The sequence below is a fragment of the Amblyraja radiata genome, chromosome 5, assembly GCF_010909765.2.
Source record: "Amblyraja radiata isolate CabotCenter1 chromosome 5, sAmbRad1.1.pri, whole genome shotgun sequence".
Lineage (NCBI taxonomy): Eukaryota > Metazoa > Chordata > Chondrichthyes > Rajiformes > Rajidae > Amblyraja > Amblyraja radiata.
The window spans coordinates 29,848,227-29,865,428 of record NC_045960.1 but is presented as its reverse complement, the minus strand read 5'-3'; the positions used below and the strand labels follow the sequence as shown (position 1 = coordinate 29,865,428).

Below are 17,202 nucleotides of genomic sequence, written 5' to 3'. Positions count from 1 at the left end.
TAGTAAAGCAGAACAGACAGGGATCAGCAGGCCTCAATATACAATTTAGGTCATACCCAACAGATGACCGTCTCTGTATAGTAAGACATCTGTCGTTATACATGGAGACAACGAAAATCCTAAGAGGCAATGAGAAGGCACTTTTGGTCAGCCACAAGCAACCACACAAAAGAGTGACGGTCCAGACCATCTCAAGATGGCTGAAACAGGTGCTAACACAGGCTGGGGTGGATACTAATATTTTTAAATCTCATTCCACCAGGGCTGCAGCTACATCGGCAGCGATACAGTTGGATGTACCAATGGACCAAATCCTCAAGGCAGCAGGATGGTATGGGGAAAAAACATTCCAATTATTTTACAACAAACCAGTAATGAAACCTGGAACGTTTGCAGAAACAATTTTAAGTTCTGTAAATTAATTTAAACCCATAAAAAGGGGTTATAATTTTGTGTTAACAAATTTTATGATTTCAATGTCGAATTCATGTCCAAATTATGTTAACACAATTCCTCCTACAGTCATCAAGGCAGACGTGATGCATGGACTCGTTTCCACGGCATGAAATCACAGAGCTTTAAAATCTTCACGTAGTCACTCACGTGACTCCGAAGTAAAATAGTAAGATTAAACGAGAACTTACCAGTTTGAAGTTTGATCTGTATTTTATGAGGAGTTACGATGAGGGATTACGTGCCCTCCGCTCCCACCCTTGATCATATACTTAACTGGTATCTCTTCTCTAATCTTACTATGTTTAGTCATTACAGTTATCTGTGATTTCACACCGCTGCTTTGAAGAATGACACGCATGCGTCCTGGCGGGCTTCTTCACGTAATCCCTCATCGTAACTCCTCATAAAATACAGATCAAACTTCAAACTGGTAAGTTCTCGTTTAATCTTACTATTATCAGCCTGAAGAGGAGATGACTATAGATTCACTCCAATCATGTGTCTAGGACTGTTCCAATTGTAAAATGCAGATTGCCATTTAGAACAATGAGTATATCTCCTGGGCATTGATAGAGTTTGAAAGAATTTTGTAACTTTTCAGGAATTGGACACATGTGTTTCCTCATTTTGCCCTAGCTAAAATACTTAGGCACAGATGAGAATGTTCATGGTTGTAAATGGAGTAGAGGCAATGGGTCTTATATACGGGACCCAGCTTTTCATGTATCAACTCCCTTCCAACATTAAATAGATTAAATGTTTATTATCAATAAAAGCAGTTCTACTGCGACCAGAATAGAATTAAGGCAGCTTCCCTGTCTTTGAAACAATAGGGAAATCACAGCATGATTGTACCCATCCCTTGTGTTTGCCCACAGGAATGGCTTCTCCCAATCACCTCTGTCCCTCGGCTTTATAATTCTAAATATCTCTATCAAATCCCTTCCCAACCTTCTGTTCCAAGGAGGACAATCCCAGAAATACCAGTCTATCTCCAACTGAAGTATCTCATTCATGAATCATTCCTTCAATGGATAAGAAGGAACTTATCCTCACCCTCAACAACTTCTCTTTCGACTCTTCTCACTTCCTCCAAGTTAAAGGTGTAATCATGGGTAGTCGCAGGGGCCCCACCTATGTCTGCCCTTTTGTTGGTTACATCCAACATTTCTTGCAACAGGCATGCACTGGCCCTCTCCCCTAACTCTTTCTCCACTACATCGACATTTGCATTGGGGCTGCCTCCTGTATCCATGCAGAACTCATGGTTTTCATTAACTTCACCACTAACTTCTTCCCTGCCCTCAAATTCACTTGGACTATCTATGACACCTCTCTTCCCTTTCTTGATCTCTCTGTCTCAATCACAGGGGACAGACAATCGATTGATGTGTACTATAAACCTACCAACTCCCACAGTTGGTGGGACCACACTTCCTACCACCTTGTGTCTTGCAACCCTGGGCATCACGGTGACGCAGTGGGTGACACTAAACATAACTACTTTCATTTACATGACATTGCTGTGTCCCAAACATTATGGTGCCCTGAAATGGGGGGACTATGTATAACCACAGCTGTAATTTCTACATGGTGAAACCATAATGTATGAAAATGGCCTTTAATAAAATCTGACAATGTGCACTTTAACCACATGTGATTTTTTTTCTATTATGAATCTCAAATTGTGGAGTACAGAGGCAAATAAATAAATTATGGGACTTGTCCCAAACATTATGGAGGGCACAGTAACTTCAGGCTTTTAATTGTATGGCAAATATTCTTGGAAATATGCCTATTCCTCACAATCCTGTGTTAAAAATTAACATGTTTACCCTATCTTAGGGGAGGGCTGGATGAGCATTGATTACTTTTTATACTGAGATGCATAGAAATATCCTCTTGAAGCAAGTAATGTATCGCTGGAATTCTCTAGTCCATGGGATTGTGGAGGTAATATCATTAGAAGTGTTTAGAGTGGAGGTTGGTACATTTTTGATAGTTTGTAGGCTATGGGGAGATGAGATATGGGGTAGATCAGACATGATTATATTTGAATGCAGGGGAAGGGTAGAAGGGTAGATGGCCTATTCCTGCACCTATTTTTTCTAATGCTTCTGGAGCTATTTTTATTAAAATATTCTTGGCTCTCTGTACTACAAAAATGAAATATAAGCACTTTGTGCTTGAGAAAACACCTAGGTGAAAAATATTCTGTCAAAGCAAAATAACCCATTTAGTTTTTTTCACAAATCTTTTCATCTAACATGTTCAGAGTCTGAACATGCTTTAATGGTTTCACCAGGCTGAGCGTGTACTGTATGATATCAGTATAAAAAATGCAAACTGTGTTAATATTGTCACTAATAGTAGCATCTGAAATTGTAACATCATTTCTAACTTCATGAAATTTCATGAAATGCAATAATCAATAACATTTTACATTTCCACAAGTATTTCAAATATTATTTGTCAGAAAGGATTGGACACACGTTAATGGAGAAAAGGTTTTCTTTTATTAAATGAAGGTGGAGGAATGAGCAATATGGAATTAAATGTTTCATCAATAAACCTTGCTGCAAAGGGTTGCCATAAACATAAATGTCAGCATCGGAGGGCTGAACACACACCTCAAGTCTGTGGGCTCCGTCCCCTTATCTGTTACACTATACCCATGACTGTCTAGTCAGACACGGTTCCAACTCCATCTTTAAAATAGCCAACAACACCCCCATTGTTGGATTAATAATGGTGAGTCACAGTATAGGAGGAGGTTCGATTGTCTGATTGAATGATGCCAGAACATCAACCTTGCTCTCTACATCGTTAAAACCAAGGAACTGGTTGTTTACTTTAGAAGAGAAAACCCAATGATCCACAAATCTATCTTCATCAATGGGCTGGTGGTGGAGAGAGTCAACAACTTGAAAAGTTCCTTGCCTAACTCTGAAGATTTATCCTGGACCCAGCACTTTGATGCAATCATAATGAAAGCCCATCAATGCCCCTACTTCCTTAGTAGATTGAGCAGATTCAGTATGTCGATGAATACTCTCTTGAACTACTCAGGTTCACACTAGAGAGCATATTTACTGGTTGCAACATGAATCCCGAGGAAGGAAGGAGGTTAGAAAAAGCAGTGAACACTGCCCAGTCCATCATGGGTGCTGACTTCCCTACCATCAAAGGGATCTATAGGGGCAGCCAGCATCGTCAAGGATCCACACCATCCTGGCCACACTCTCACTTCATTCCTGCCATCGGGAAGAAGGTATAGGAGCCTGACAACTAATATTCAGGATCACTAGCAGCTTCTTTCCAACAACCATTAGGCTATTGAACACTATGAACTCCAACTGAACTCCAAACTACGATTGCACTAGGAACTTTAGGCTTTGGTTTTGTTTTGGCACTATATTGCGCTTATTTCAAATCTATTGAATTCCTTTTAGTTTTTTTGTTATGCTATCTACGAGTACTGTGTTTACAAACCTATTGTGTCGCTGCAAGTAAGAATTTCATTGTTCCATTTCGTGACGTATGACAATAAAACACTTTTGGCTGACTCCCTTAGCATTGGTACGATTCAGCTGAGCAAATATTGCATTTCGGGCACATTTTTGATTCATTGCGGAAACCAGGACTTGACCATCTGTGGAAGTGGAAGCCTTCCATTTTCTCCAGGTTGCACTGTTCCAAGTGAAGTGAAATTGTCCAGTTTCAACTTGCCTTGTTATAAATTAGCCTAGAGCATATAACCTACCACAATAAGATGTTAATCGATCGATGGTCAGAATCTCATCAAAAAAAGGTTACTAAAATATCAGGAGTGACCAATAGAAATGAATCATCCTACTAGGCTGGATGGGTACAGAGAATTTTAAGAAGCATTATTGGAACATAATAGCAAGCATATTATTTTGCTTTGGAAAGAACTGCAGATGCTGGTTTAAATCGAAGATCGAAACAAAATGCTGGAGTAACTCAACAGGACAGGCAGCATCTCTGGAGAGAAGGAATAGGTGATGTTTTGGGTCGAGATCCTTCTTCAGACTGATCATTTTGCTGGTTGACAATGTGTTCCTTGTAGTGATGGAGAGCAGGAAGAAAATATTGTTTAATTCATGATAACACTGCAATTTTCTTAGGCCTCCCTCAGTCATGGCTGACCATGGGTGTTATTCCTTATATGGTCTATTCCCTATACCAGTCTCCAGGGTGTTATTCCCTATATGGAGGACGCCTGTGTGTAACTTTGTTTAACGTGGGGAGACTGGTGCACAGACAGCCACCCACGGTCCTTGACAGACCTGGGTCTGTCTGACAATCCGTGGAGAAACATTGCAATACAATTAACATATTACCATAAAAACCATCTAGCTATTTTACCCAAGATAAAGCTAAAGAAAGGCTCAGATGGTTTCATTATATGCTGCAGAACACTGGTACCTGTTTCAATCACTAGTCATTGTTTGTTCAAATCTCAGAAACTTTGATGTGGCACATTTCCTGTGAACGTACCTACCATATGCTAGTTGTATGGGGTTCTTGGTTGTCAATCACTCAGGAAATCCATTTTACATTCCAACATAAATCCTCTGTGTTACAGTGAGAAAGAGGACACATATTGCCTGTTGACATTTTGTATCGGGTTTCAGGGTTTAGCAACATTTGATATTTGTTGTACCTGCATCCTTGGAGAAACCGGATATACAAATCCGACTTTGTGTCTGCTGTACTTTATTTCATGTCCCTAGTCATAGCCTGGAGTACAGAACTGTGCAAAATTAAGTTTGGCTAATGGTTTTATAGTATTCCAAATCAAAACATTAAGTTCAAGCAAAGTTAATGTTTCTTTTTGGCCCTATCTTTTCAAGTCTTCAATAAGAATTAACTTTTCTTGTCCCGATAAAAGCACATTGAATAAACTAGTGCCATGAAATAAGAGTGTCTTATCTGATGGATGTTTTGGGTAACTTTTATATTATGACTTTCAGTTCTGTTATGATAAGATTTGATAAGATTGCCCTCAACAATCTTTGCCACAGGCAAGTGGAGACAACTTTGTGACAATTGGAAAGTTAAACAGCAAAATTAAGTTAAATTATCAATGCATGGTAAATTAACTCTGCTGAAGTAGGTAGAAATAAATGAATTACAAATGGTTTGAAGTGGGTGCTCCCAATGTTTCTAAATGTTTTTTATCAATATAGGAAGATTAAAGTACGGGGATGTAAAAGAAAGAAAAATAAACATCTCATTGTGAAAAAAGATAAAAATACATTTAACTTTGCACTTCATCATTTTTATTTTATTGAAACAGTTACATTTGCAATAAAGTGTTGAATCCCATTTTTTCCCCTCTGTTTAGTTTGAAATACTGCAAAGGGATTTGAGGTTGTGGGATTGCAATTTAGCACGCCATTAGATGTACTTTGAACGAGGAGCAGATATTGTTTTAAGGTGCAAAAACATACTGGTTGTGCACATTTTAAAATTCCGCATAATGATTGCTACAATACCTGTGCTCAGTGCTGGATTTTCAGTTTACACAAATGTCCAGGTGTCTTGGAATAGATTTTTCAATAAATGTTGAGCATACATGCAACAAATCCTTCGGAGCACAGGTTACCTCCTACCCCACTGTGCTGGATGATGCAAATATTTCTGGTAACAAAGACAGTTGAGGCAGATACTATCACAACGTTTAAGAACAATTTGGACGTACATGGATAGGACTGGTTTAAAGGGATACTAGACTAAGTGGGACCCGTTGGGTCCCAGTCCACAGGAGGCCTGGTCCTCCAATGCAACCCATTCCCCAGTGCAATATTCCATCACTCACCTGTTCCCCCAACGCTGAGAGAGAAAGAGATTAGAGATCGAAGACCAGGCTAGCCAGAGACCTAAAGTGTTCCTCTCTTCATGGATGCCCTATGGCTTGTTGAAGATTGCAACATTCCATTTATTTTGTTCGCGTCTCCTGCATCTGTGAGATTTTGCTTCTCTGCATCCGACCACTTCCTTGACACCATTGCAGCCTCCACCACCCTTACCCCATTGTGCAGGATGGTGCAAATATATCTGGTAACAAATACTTTCACTGTGCCTACGATTAGCATGTTTTAGCCCTGTTCTGCCAATGCCAGCAAGATGCAGCATGTATCTTCACAACGACTCCCATGAAGGAGTGCGATGCTAAAACAGGCAGCATGGTGGCACAGCGTAGAGTTGCTGCCTTACAGCTCCAGTAGACCTGGGTTCAATCCCGACTATGTGTTGTCTGTACAGAGTTTTACGTTCTCCCCGTGACCGCGTGGGTTTTCTCTGGTTTCCACCCACACTCCAAAAATGTACAGGTTTGTCGGTTAAGTCGTTAAATCACTGGTCGGCACGGATTTGTGGCCCGAGGGGCCTCTTTCCGCTGAGTATCTCTAAACAAAACTAAACTAAACCTGAGGGGTATGGCGTTATATTTTATTGAAAAAGTAACCAGAAGCATGGATTGTTGACCCAGACACATGTCAAAACCAACCCCATCACCAATACAACTGCTGGGAAATTGAAATGTAATGATTTAATAATATGAATGTAATCATCTAACATCTTTAACAATGACCAGAAAATCTTATTAGGTTCACTGTTGACCTTCAGGAAATGAATGGATGCTTGATGTTCTGCATGGGCTTGGTGGGTCGGAGAGTCAATGTGCATGCTTATTGCTAGAATCATTGAGTTATAAAACATGGTAACGGGTCCCTCACCCCAACATCCATGTCAACTAAGGTACCGTCCAGAGGTAGCCCAATTTGCCTGCATTTGGCAATCTTTTTAAACCTGTGTTATCCACATACCTGCCCAAACGTCTTTTAAACATTGTAATTATATCTGCCTTTACCACTTATTAGCCGATCATTACATACACCCACCACCTCTGTGTGAAAAACCTACCCCTCAGCTCCCCCTTAAACCATTCCCCTCTCCACTAAACTGCCATCTAGTTTTAGCTTTCCCCAACCAAGGAAAAAGACTGTGGCAATTTACCTTATCTATGCCTCACATGAGTTTATCAATCTACGGTCAACCCTCAGCCTCTTTTGTTCCAAGAAAAATAGACCTCGCTCATCCAATCTTTTGTTATAAAAGGCCTTTCATTCCCAGCAACATTCCCATGAAACCTTTCTGCACCCTCTCCAACTCAATCACATCCTTCCTATTGTCAACCAGAACAGCACACGATATTCCAAGTGTGATCTTACTAATGTCTTGTACATGGGCGGCATGGTGGCGCAGCATTAGAGTTGCTGCCGTACATTGCCTGGTTACGATTCTGACTATGGGTGCTATCTGTATGGAGTCTGCACTTTCTTCCCGTGACCTGTGGGGGTCTTCCTTTTCCTTACTCCCACAATTTCAAAGACGTACAGGTTTGTAGGTTAATTGGCTTGGCAAAATTGTAAAATTGCCTTAGTGTGTGTAAAATAGTGTTAATGTGCGGGGATCACTGGTCGGCGTGTTTTCTCCCTGTATCTCTAAACTAAATAAAACGAAACTAAGCTGCAACATGATGACCCAACTCTTGAAAATCGTCTGAAGAAGGGTTTCGGCCCGAAACGTTGCCTTTTTCCTTCGCTCCATAGATGCTGCTGCACCCGCTGAGTTTCTCCAGCTTTTTTTGTGTACCTCTTGAAATCAATGCCCTGATTGCTGAAGGCAAGTGTTCCACATACCTTCTTCGCCATCTGTCTATCAGTGTCACCACCTTTAGTGAACTGTGTACATGTACCCCAAAGTCTCTCTATTCTGCAACACACACCAGGGCCCTGATATTTAGTATGCATGTCCTGCCCTGGGTTAACTTACCAAAATGCATCATTCACACTTGCTTGGGTCATTCCATTTTCATTCCCTTGGCCCACTTACACAGTCAACACTGTTGTAGCCTTGAGCAACCTACTTCACTGTTCACCACACGGTCAATTCTGGTTTAATTTACAAACTTACTTATCATGAAGACTATAATTTCATCCAGATTGTTAATATATATGACAAGCAACAGAGGACCCTGCACCAATCCATGTGGCACACCACTGAGCACTAGCCTCCAATCTGAAAAGCAACCACCAACTATGACCCTGTGATCCCATCCACCAAACCATTTTTGCATCCAATTGATGAGCTCACCTTAGATCCTTACCAAACTACCCTACCATGTGGGACCGGTTCAAATGCTCTGCATGTTTTCAAGCAGCTGTATCTTCTGCCCAAAAGGAGAGTGTAGACAAGGTTCATGTATACAATGTCTACTGCCCTGTCCTCATGAATCCTCTTGATCTCCTCTTCAAAAAACTCAAAATCAAATTTGTCACCCGATTACCCATATTTGCAAATGCCATCAAAATTCCCCATGCACAGAGCCATGCCATCTCTGCCTTTCCAAATGTAGAAAGATCCGGTCTCTCAAAATCCCTTCCAATAACTTTCCCACCGCTGGTTGGGTCACCGTCTTTGATTTTTTTTTTTTTTTTTTATTATTGCCATGTGTACCAAGATACAGTGAAAAGCTTTTGTTTGCTTGTAATCCAGTCAAATCAAATCATTCTATACACGAGTTTAACAAGGTGATACATAAGTATAACAGGTAATGCAAAGTGAAAAATTCCAGAGTGCGGAATATAGTTTGACTATATTATAATATTACAGAGAAAAAGTCCAGGGTTGGAAGATCAGGACTACAGCCAAGTTTTTGGGAGGACTATTCGGTAGTCTGATTACAATGGGGAAGAAGCTGTTGCTGAATCTGGCAGGGCCACCTGCCCAGTCTCATTTCACAAGAGGAGATCTGACATCTCCCCCCTCTCCTATCTAGTAGCGTCTACCTATTATTTGAGAAAACCTTTCTGGACGCACATAACAAATTCCGTCCATCCAATCCCTTAGCTCTGTGGCAACCCCAATCAATATTACACTTAAAATTAAAATCATCTACCATCATTAAACTATTGTTCCTACACCTATCTGCAATGTATGATTCTGATACGTGCTGCCTTTCCTCTGTTGAGAATGCGCCATTGTCTTCTGTTCTCCACCCTGTCTAGCCCAAGACCTTCTGTAATGGAGAAACAATCACTCGCTCTCTCCCTTGTTCAGCCGTGACTGCACACACAACTTTCTCACAACTTTCCCGGTCACAGAGTCATATAGTAGAGCAACAGACCCTTCAGCCCAACATGTCCATGCCGACCAAAATGCCCCATCTAAGCTAGACCTTTTTGCCTGCATTTGGTCTATATCCCTCTATTGTACCTGCCTCAACTACCTTCTCTGGCAGCTCATTTAGTGTTCCCACCACTCTCTGAGTGTAAAAGTCCCCCACCCCCCTCCCCCTCCCCCGTTCCTACTAAGTCTTTCCCCTCTCACCTGAAACCCATGAGTTCTTGATTCCCCTACCTTAGGTAAAAGGCACACCCTATCGATTCCCCTCATGATTTTATACACCTACATAAGATCACCCCCCTGGCTTCAGTCCTCCAAGGAATAAAGTCCTATTTCGCTCAATCATTTGTTATATTTCAGGCCTTCGAGGAGTCCTGGTAACATCCTTGTAAATCTTCATTACACTAGTTCCTGCTTAATGACATATTTTCTGTAGCAGGGTACCAAAAGTGAACACAATACTCCAAATGTAGTCTCACTAACTATCCTGTGAAACGGCAATAGGATGTCCTAACTTCTGGACTCAATAATGGACAGAAAGTCCTGGGGTAGATCCTGGGTCTTCAATTAGGTAGTTTGGAAGATCAAGGTCCGACAGCATCCCTGGAGAACATGGATAGGTGACGTTTCTGATCAGACCTGACCTGCTGAGTTACTCCAGCACTTTGTGTCTTTTTTTGTAAATGAGCAGTTGTAGTTCCTTAGCTTAGTTTAGTTCAAACATTATTTAGTTCCTTTTATTTAGTTCTTTATTTCTATACTTAATACCCTGATTGATGAATGCCAACATACCAAAAGCCTTCTTTACCAACCTATCTATCTGTAACACTACTTTCAGGGAATCATATGTATTCCTAGACTCCCATGCTCTACAACGCCCTCCTAGGGCCCTACCATTCACTGTGAAGGTCCTGCTCTGGTTTGACTTTCCAAAATGCAACACCTCACATTTATCTGCTTTAAACATCATTAGCCATATTTCAGCCCACAGCTGATCAAGATCCTGCCGTTATTTTTTACAACAATCTTCAGTTGCAACCACAAATCTCCTTGAGGTAGCGCAGGCATGATGACTCCTACAGCTGAAACATTCAACGTTTCCCTTTCCACTGATCCTGCCTGACCCGCTGAGTTTATCCAGCATTTTATAGCTTTCATCCTCATGGATTTATACGAAGGTAATGTAAAAACAGCAGACAATCACTGATATTATGTTAATGAGGTTGTAATACGAATGTTGTTTGCAATGGTGGTGCAGCAGTATAGTTATTGCCTTACAGTGCCAGAGACCCAGGTTTGATCTTAACCACGGGGTGCTGTCAGTATGGTGTTTGTACATTCTCCCCGTGACTTGCATATGTTTTCTCCGGGTGCTCCGGTTTCCTCCCACACTCCAAAGACGTACAGGTTTGTAGGTTAATTAGCTTGGTGAATTTGTAAACTTGTCCCTAGTGTGTAGGATAGTGTTAGTGTGTGGAGATCGCTGGTCGGCGCGGACTCGATGGACCGAAGGGTCTGTTTCCGCGCTATATCTAAACTAAACTAAGCTTTGATGTCTGAAGTAATGGTGAGTTAGTTACTCATCATGATCTCTGAACCCATTTTCAGCATCACTGAATTTAATACCCACAGTGTGATAGCCTTTGCGTGGATAGTAATTGATAAATCAGCATTCAACTCTATCTTGGGACTGATGATAAATTAAACACTGGATGAAATCCTTCTACATAAACATTTCATGAGCGTGTGTGTAGGCTGTGGTTCTTAAAAGGGATTACTAAAGTATGTTATTAGTCTATGGGCAATGGGTGCCCAATGCAAGGTACCTTTGAGGTAAATAACTGCTTTTTATAGTATCTGTCTTAAGAGAAATTAGTTTTGTCACCAACCATTTTGTTGTTGCATCTGTTCTGGATTATTGTTTTATCTTGTTGTTTTATCAAATAGAAAGGCTGAGAACATACTACTTGTGTTAATAAGTGCAGCTGAAAGAGTACATTACAATTTCTGACTCAAAAGATTTAATTTTCTGATAACTTGTCAAGGAGCACCTCTTAATGGTATGTTAGCATTTGTATGTTTCCAGCCAATATATCTAGTGTCATTGAAACTACGTGATTCATGCTGTATTTTTCTTTGCCTGGTACACGAACATTTGGTACTGATCTTCTGTAAACTGGCAAAAATAAAATATTTTAGTTACAGATACAATTAATGAAAGAAACTCGGTATGCATGAAGTTGCATTTCTGCCTGCCATTTTGTAAGAGTTATGGCTTGAAAACTAATATTGTGGAGGATAAAAGAGGGTGTTAAACTGCATACTGTATATAACACAGTCTTACTCCATATTGTTTGATATTTTACAGAACACCACAACTTCCCATACAAAGAACAATTTTATATTCAGGACCACATGGTTCATTTGCAAATTCGGAAAAAATATGCTGCATCAGCATTCCATTTGGCAAATGGATTTGTTTTGTAGAAGAATACCTTGGACGCAAATATTGCACCGAAATACATATTCACTGGTTAAATACTTTGCCATCTCACTAGTGTAAGACACTTGATTTTAATCTGAGCCAAACAAAAAAAACAAACTCTGTCTTTGGAATGTTTGCATTTAGGCGAGGCAACATTTGTGATTATACTGTATATCTTGTGTGACCAAAGGCACCACCAAATAAAACACTTCATTAAATTTTAATTTTAGTCGCTGATGAGTGCTGGCTACACTTTGAATTTGTTCGTCAAAAAATACATTTTAATGATCAATAATGGGACTTTGACCCCCCCCCCACACACAAAAAGGTCATAACAACATTATGCAGCCAAATAAACTATTTTAAAATTGAAGACTTGTTAGTTTGGATCCTGGACTCTCATGAACTTAAAGCTCGTAATTGTGGCACATTTTGCAACAATGCCAAACAATGAAACAGAAAAGTGCACTGAAATTGCTATATTATAATTTTGATGGAATCCATATTGGTAAACTTTGGATCCACTCCGTTTATAATAACATTTTAATTTGTCTTTCTTATTGACGTTTTATGCTTTATATAAATTCCAGAACTTTCTGTTATCAATCATTTTGCTATGCTGAATTAAGACTTAACTATACTATGATTCCACTGTGCACATTGCAGTTAAAAATTTATTTTGTAAAATATCATTGCTCAAGTTGATTGAAGTTCCAGTGAATCTGGGAGGGTTTGAAAAGGCTTCACATAAAATATAATTTTAGGCCACAGCAAACCAAATGGGTGACCTTCTGATGGTTTCCAGGCAGAATATGTTAAACAACGCACTTCCCAGCTTGGATTGGGAACTTTACGATTCTCTAAAATAATCAGCAGCATAATTTAAAAGATGGCACGGCACGCACGATGACATCTGGGAGCCAATTCATCATTTAATTAAATTAACCCGTAATGAAATCTTCTGTAATGAGATTAATCTAAATTATTTATCAGGAGCTGACACAGGCATATGACTTGGTTAATAATGAATGAGGATTTTGTCTGATCTGCTTCCAAAAACTGCACTCGCCACTCTCTAAAATATATTCTTTCTTTATTTTGATATTGTTAGAATACAGAAACTTTTTTTTCAGACTTTATTTGTTGGGGGGGGGGGGGGGGGGGGGGGGAGTGGGGATGGAATGGGAGGTGGGAGGAGCAGGGTGAAATAATCCAAAAATGGTTTTTGTTGCATTTCCCTGTACAGTAGGACATGAGTCAAGCTGTGGGTCATATTTCTCCCTGTCAGGAAGGTAGTTTGCTTGCTTGCAGAAAGACTCCCAGGAGAATGTGTTTCTAGGCCCGAAAGTAGATTACCATGGTAGCACTGTAAACCTTTAAAAAAAATTCTGAGCTGAGAACCAGTTATAATATTAACTATCCATGCAAGCAAGCAGCTTTTGAAGATTTGCAAATATTGATTATTTATGACTGATTTTGTGGATGACTGAATGAAATCTCAAGACTTGTTAATAGGTATGAGAGTTCTTCAAATGTATGTATTTAAAACATTCCCAGGAAATGTTGCATTTGTTAATGAAAAATAAATTGTTTAGTAAGAGCTGAGTGATACGAAATGAAATGTGTTTTGGAAAAATAACATCCTAAAAGTGTGTGAAACAGTAAAAACTCATGAAGTAGTGCTTTTAGCGCCATCTTCAGGACACATTTGATGACCTGCTCACAATAAAGTGAACATCCTTCCCGTTTTTAATTTTTTTAATGTTACAATTTTCAAAGCTATTATTTCAATTTTGATTGTTAAAGTATGTTGGCATTTTAATGAGTGTAAGTAAATTATAATTGTAGCAGGGAAAGTTTAATTACAGGGAATAACTGATTATTTGGGGGTTTTTTTTAGTTTTATATTGAAGAACAGATCATTAAGCACTTTTAGCAAAAATTCTTCATAGCAATAAGGTGTCGGTTAATAAACACAGATATTTCAACATCACACTAGTATTACAAAATATTTTAACATAATAGAAGCAAGCGATGTTTAAAAATTCAAAACACCAATATCTTCACAATTTGACTTGTTTCTTTTGTTAAACCAAACATCCGGAAAATGGGTGCATCGGGATTTGTTCCTAAACCTCATTGACTTATGGAGCCCAATGCAAGGCATAAAAAATATTTTAAAAGTATTAATATCTAACTCGTGCCTTTCCCTAGCGTGCCAGAGGTCTGCACTGTTTCTAAAAGTACAACTTCATTGTATCATCGTGGCAAACGATATCAAAATTAAGTTTAACTCCTAGTGAGAAAAAAATATTGTTACTTAAATCAACTAGAGCATGGCTAGAAATGAAAGTAGACATTTGGCTAAATGCAAGGAAATTCCTTAAATTTCTTTGATTTGCCTGTGTTCCATTAGCTTTCTGGCAGTATCTTTGAGTACTTGGCCAGAGCTGATGTTTACCTGTATGCTGTTGAAGAAATATGACAAGAGCTGCAGCTAATAGCATTCTAATTTTTTTTAGTAGTCTAGGTATTTCCTGAAGGGATCGACGCTTTCAGACAAAAATGCTTCTTTCTGCAGACAGGGTGACTGTCGAACTGTGTTTCCACAACACAGTTGCAGACTTATCCAGCAATCCTGGCTGCAGCACTGCTTGTACGCTTCCTCTTCCAACTCTGGTAGTTTGCTGTAAACCTAATTGAATTGCATATGCTGTGTCTGAACTTCGTCTTTTGTTCGCAGGTGATGTACTGGTTGGGGTTTTGTTTTGGTTTTGTAATCCATATTTCTCTCTTGGTTTTAGATCAGCCTTCATGTTACTGATGTGCCACAAGTTGGCCAGGGTACTTTGGCTCTATCTGCGACTGCACTAGATTACTGTGCAATGCCCTCATTCCTTCAGAAGTTGACAGTATGTTTAAAACAGACTGTGACTCAGTCAGATATTCTGCTCATTTTATGAGCAGCGCATGCAGTTTAAAATAGGTTTTGAACACAGTGCACATTGCCTGAGACGCTAAGTTAACACGGGTCCTTATTCTTAAATTTAAAGTGGCACAAATATCACTTTTTGTGAACTAGTGAATTTCAGGAGTATTCAATTCAATAATTATTTTAGATGAATATATTTAAAATACGTGCTCTTTACTCAGCAGAAGATGTTCTTTTCCAATTTATATACCAGGCATTTTAGTCTACTTGTACCTCATTAGGCATTAAGCAGCACATTTTGCTTGAACTGAAAATATCATTTAAGATAATTTTTTGGTCTCTCCTTTCTAATAATAAAATGCTTGAGTTGTCAAAGTGATGGCACAGATGTTCTAATCTGTACTGACACAGCTTCCTAACACAGCACATCAATCATGTGTTATTAGCCTTAATAGAGCTTGGACATTTTCCATCACTTAAACATTGCAGTGGTGACAAAAGTGAAGCAGAAATGTGCTGCAGGTGTAACCTTCACTCAAGCCACAGTTGTGACAGGCTTCACAGTGGAGTCCACCACAGAGTGAGGGTGCCATCTTCAGTCCCTTCACTCCTTTGTTTCAGTCGGTATTACGGAGATCCCGTGTGAGTTTAGTTAACCTTTGTCATTTGTATCATTTAACTCTGCAACCAATTTTTAGAGCGACAACTCGTTAAAAGTGATATGATTGCCTTATTTTTGCAGCGTAGATATCACTTGCTTTTTCCAACAAAGCTTTTTATTCGGTTCCTGAGTTTTCAAATTTGAGCGACTTATTTTAGCCAAAAATTAACAAAGTCTCTTTTATCCCGATTGATTTATTTTCCATAGAATTCCTGAAAGTATCAGCTCGGAGTTCAGTTCATCCATGTACACTCCAGATAGTTTCATGTAAAATTAGTCTCTGGATTTATTTTCCGAGATTACATTTCTTTCTGAATTTTGTGAAAGAAATAACGCAAAGAATATATCAAAATCGCTAAAAAAAAATCCCAGCCATTTGTCAAATGTATTTATATATTTTTTTTTAAGAGCTATAAGATAGAAATGGTTCCACTATTCAATCAATCAAGAGAATAGCAATTCATTACAAAATACATTTTGTACTTTCTGCAGTCTGACTGATTTTTAGCATCTGCGAGGAAAATCATTTTGCATTCTTGAAAAAAAAATAAAACTCCCCACTGTGAGTGAAACTCCGCATTCTAAAGAGCAGATGCGTCACAATGTGACAGCAGGCTAGCAGAGGCTGGGGATGTGGCTACACCAATGAGCCCTGGGATAAATGCAGCACATTATATATCCCAGTGAAAGACAGGAGCTGTTGACGAGGTGACCTCTGAATGTAAGTCAGCTTGCTATAAACAGAAGAGTGTGGAAAGCTATTGGTCAGCCTGAAACTTGTTTACTATGCTGACTATCCTTATGTTAAACTTAAATCAACAGCACCACTGAATCTTGGAACATGATTACAGCTTTAAAAGGGAAGAAATCAACAGAATAAATAACAATAATACTACTGAGAAAATAACCACTTGGGAAATTCAGAAGTTGCAGTGTATTTGAAACATTGAACTGGTAGCCAAATTGCCTAAGTAAAAGAGAAAACAAATCTTCCTTGCTGAGAGTGAAAACAAAATGAAAAATTTGGAGTTTTAACTGAAGAGCTGTGTATTTTTCCGGTAAGACCATACCTTCAATTTTTTTGCTTTGTTTCCTGTAATACAATGACACCGTTGTTTCACGAGTTCTGCCCAATGTCTAGATAATTCAACAGCTTACCTGAGAATTGCTTCCTCAATTCCATTAAGATTGTAAGTCGAGGTAGATGTTATATTGTAAATGTAACTCCAAAGTAACTTTGTTAATTCGGTGGAATGGAATTAAAGTCTTTATAACCTGGGTGATTCATTTCTGGGGAAGTGAACAAACAATTCTTGAGGTTGCTCTTGTTCTTCAATATATGCATCCATGTGGTTTCCTGGTGAAAGGCAAGCTCATGTTATCGAGATAGGTTACAGTATTTGTAATACAAGAGTGTCCTATTACTATTGAATTGAGAAACTTATTTTTCAG

General features: G+C 39.2%; 1 protein-coding gene across 42 annotated transcripts in view; it reads left to right on the top strand.

Moving 5' to 3' along the window:
* Window positions 1-17,202, top strand: part of eya4 (EYA transcriptional coactivator and phosphatase 4) — a 428,629-nt gene that overhangs the window by 179,976 nt on the left and 231,451 nt on the right. For 3 of the 42 annotated variants that reach the window (XM_033020901.1, XM_033020900.1, XM_033020896.1), the window contains exon 1: window positions 16,369-16,808. The exons of 33 other annotated variants lie outside the window; for them this stretch is intronic. The gene's annotated coding sequence lies outside the window, so the exon portion shown is untranslated. Of the gene's footprint in view, window positions 1-13,531; window positions 13,673-16,322; window positions 16,809-17,202 lie in introns of those variants that run through there. 6 more of the 42 variants (XM_033020885.1, XM_033020883.1, XM_033020884.1 and 3 more) reach the window with 6 other exon arrangements.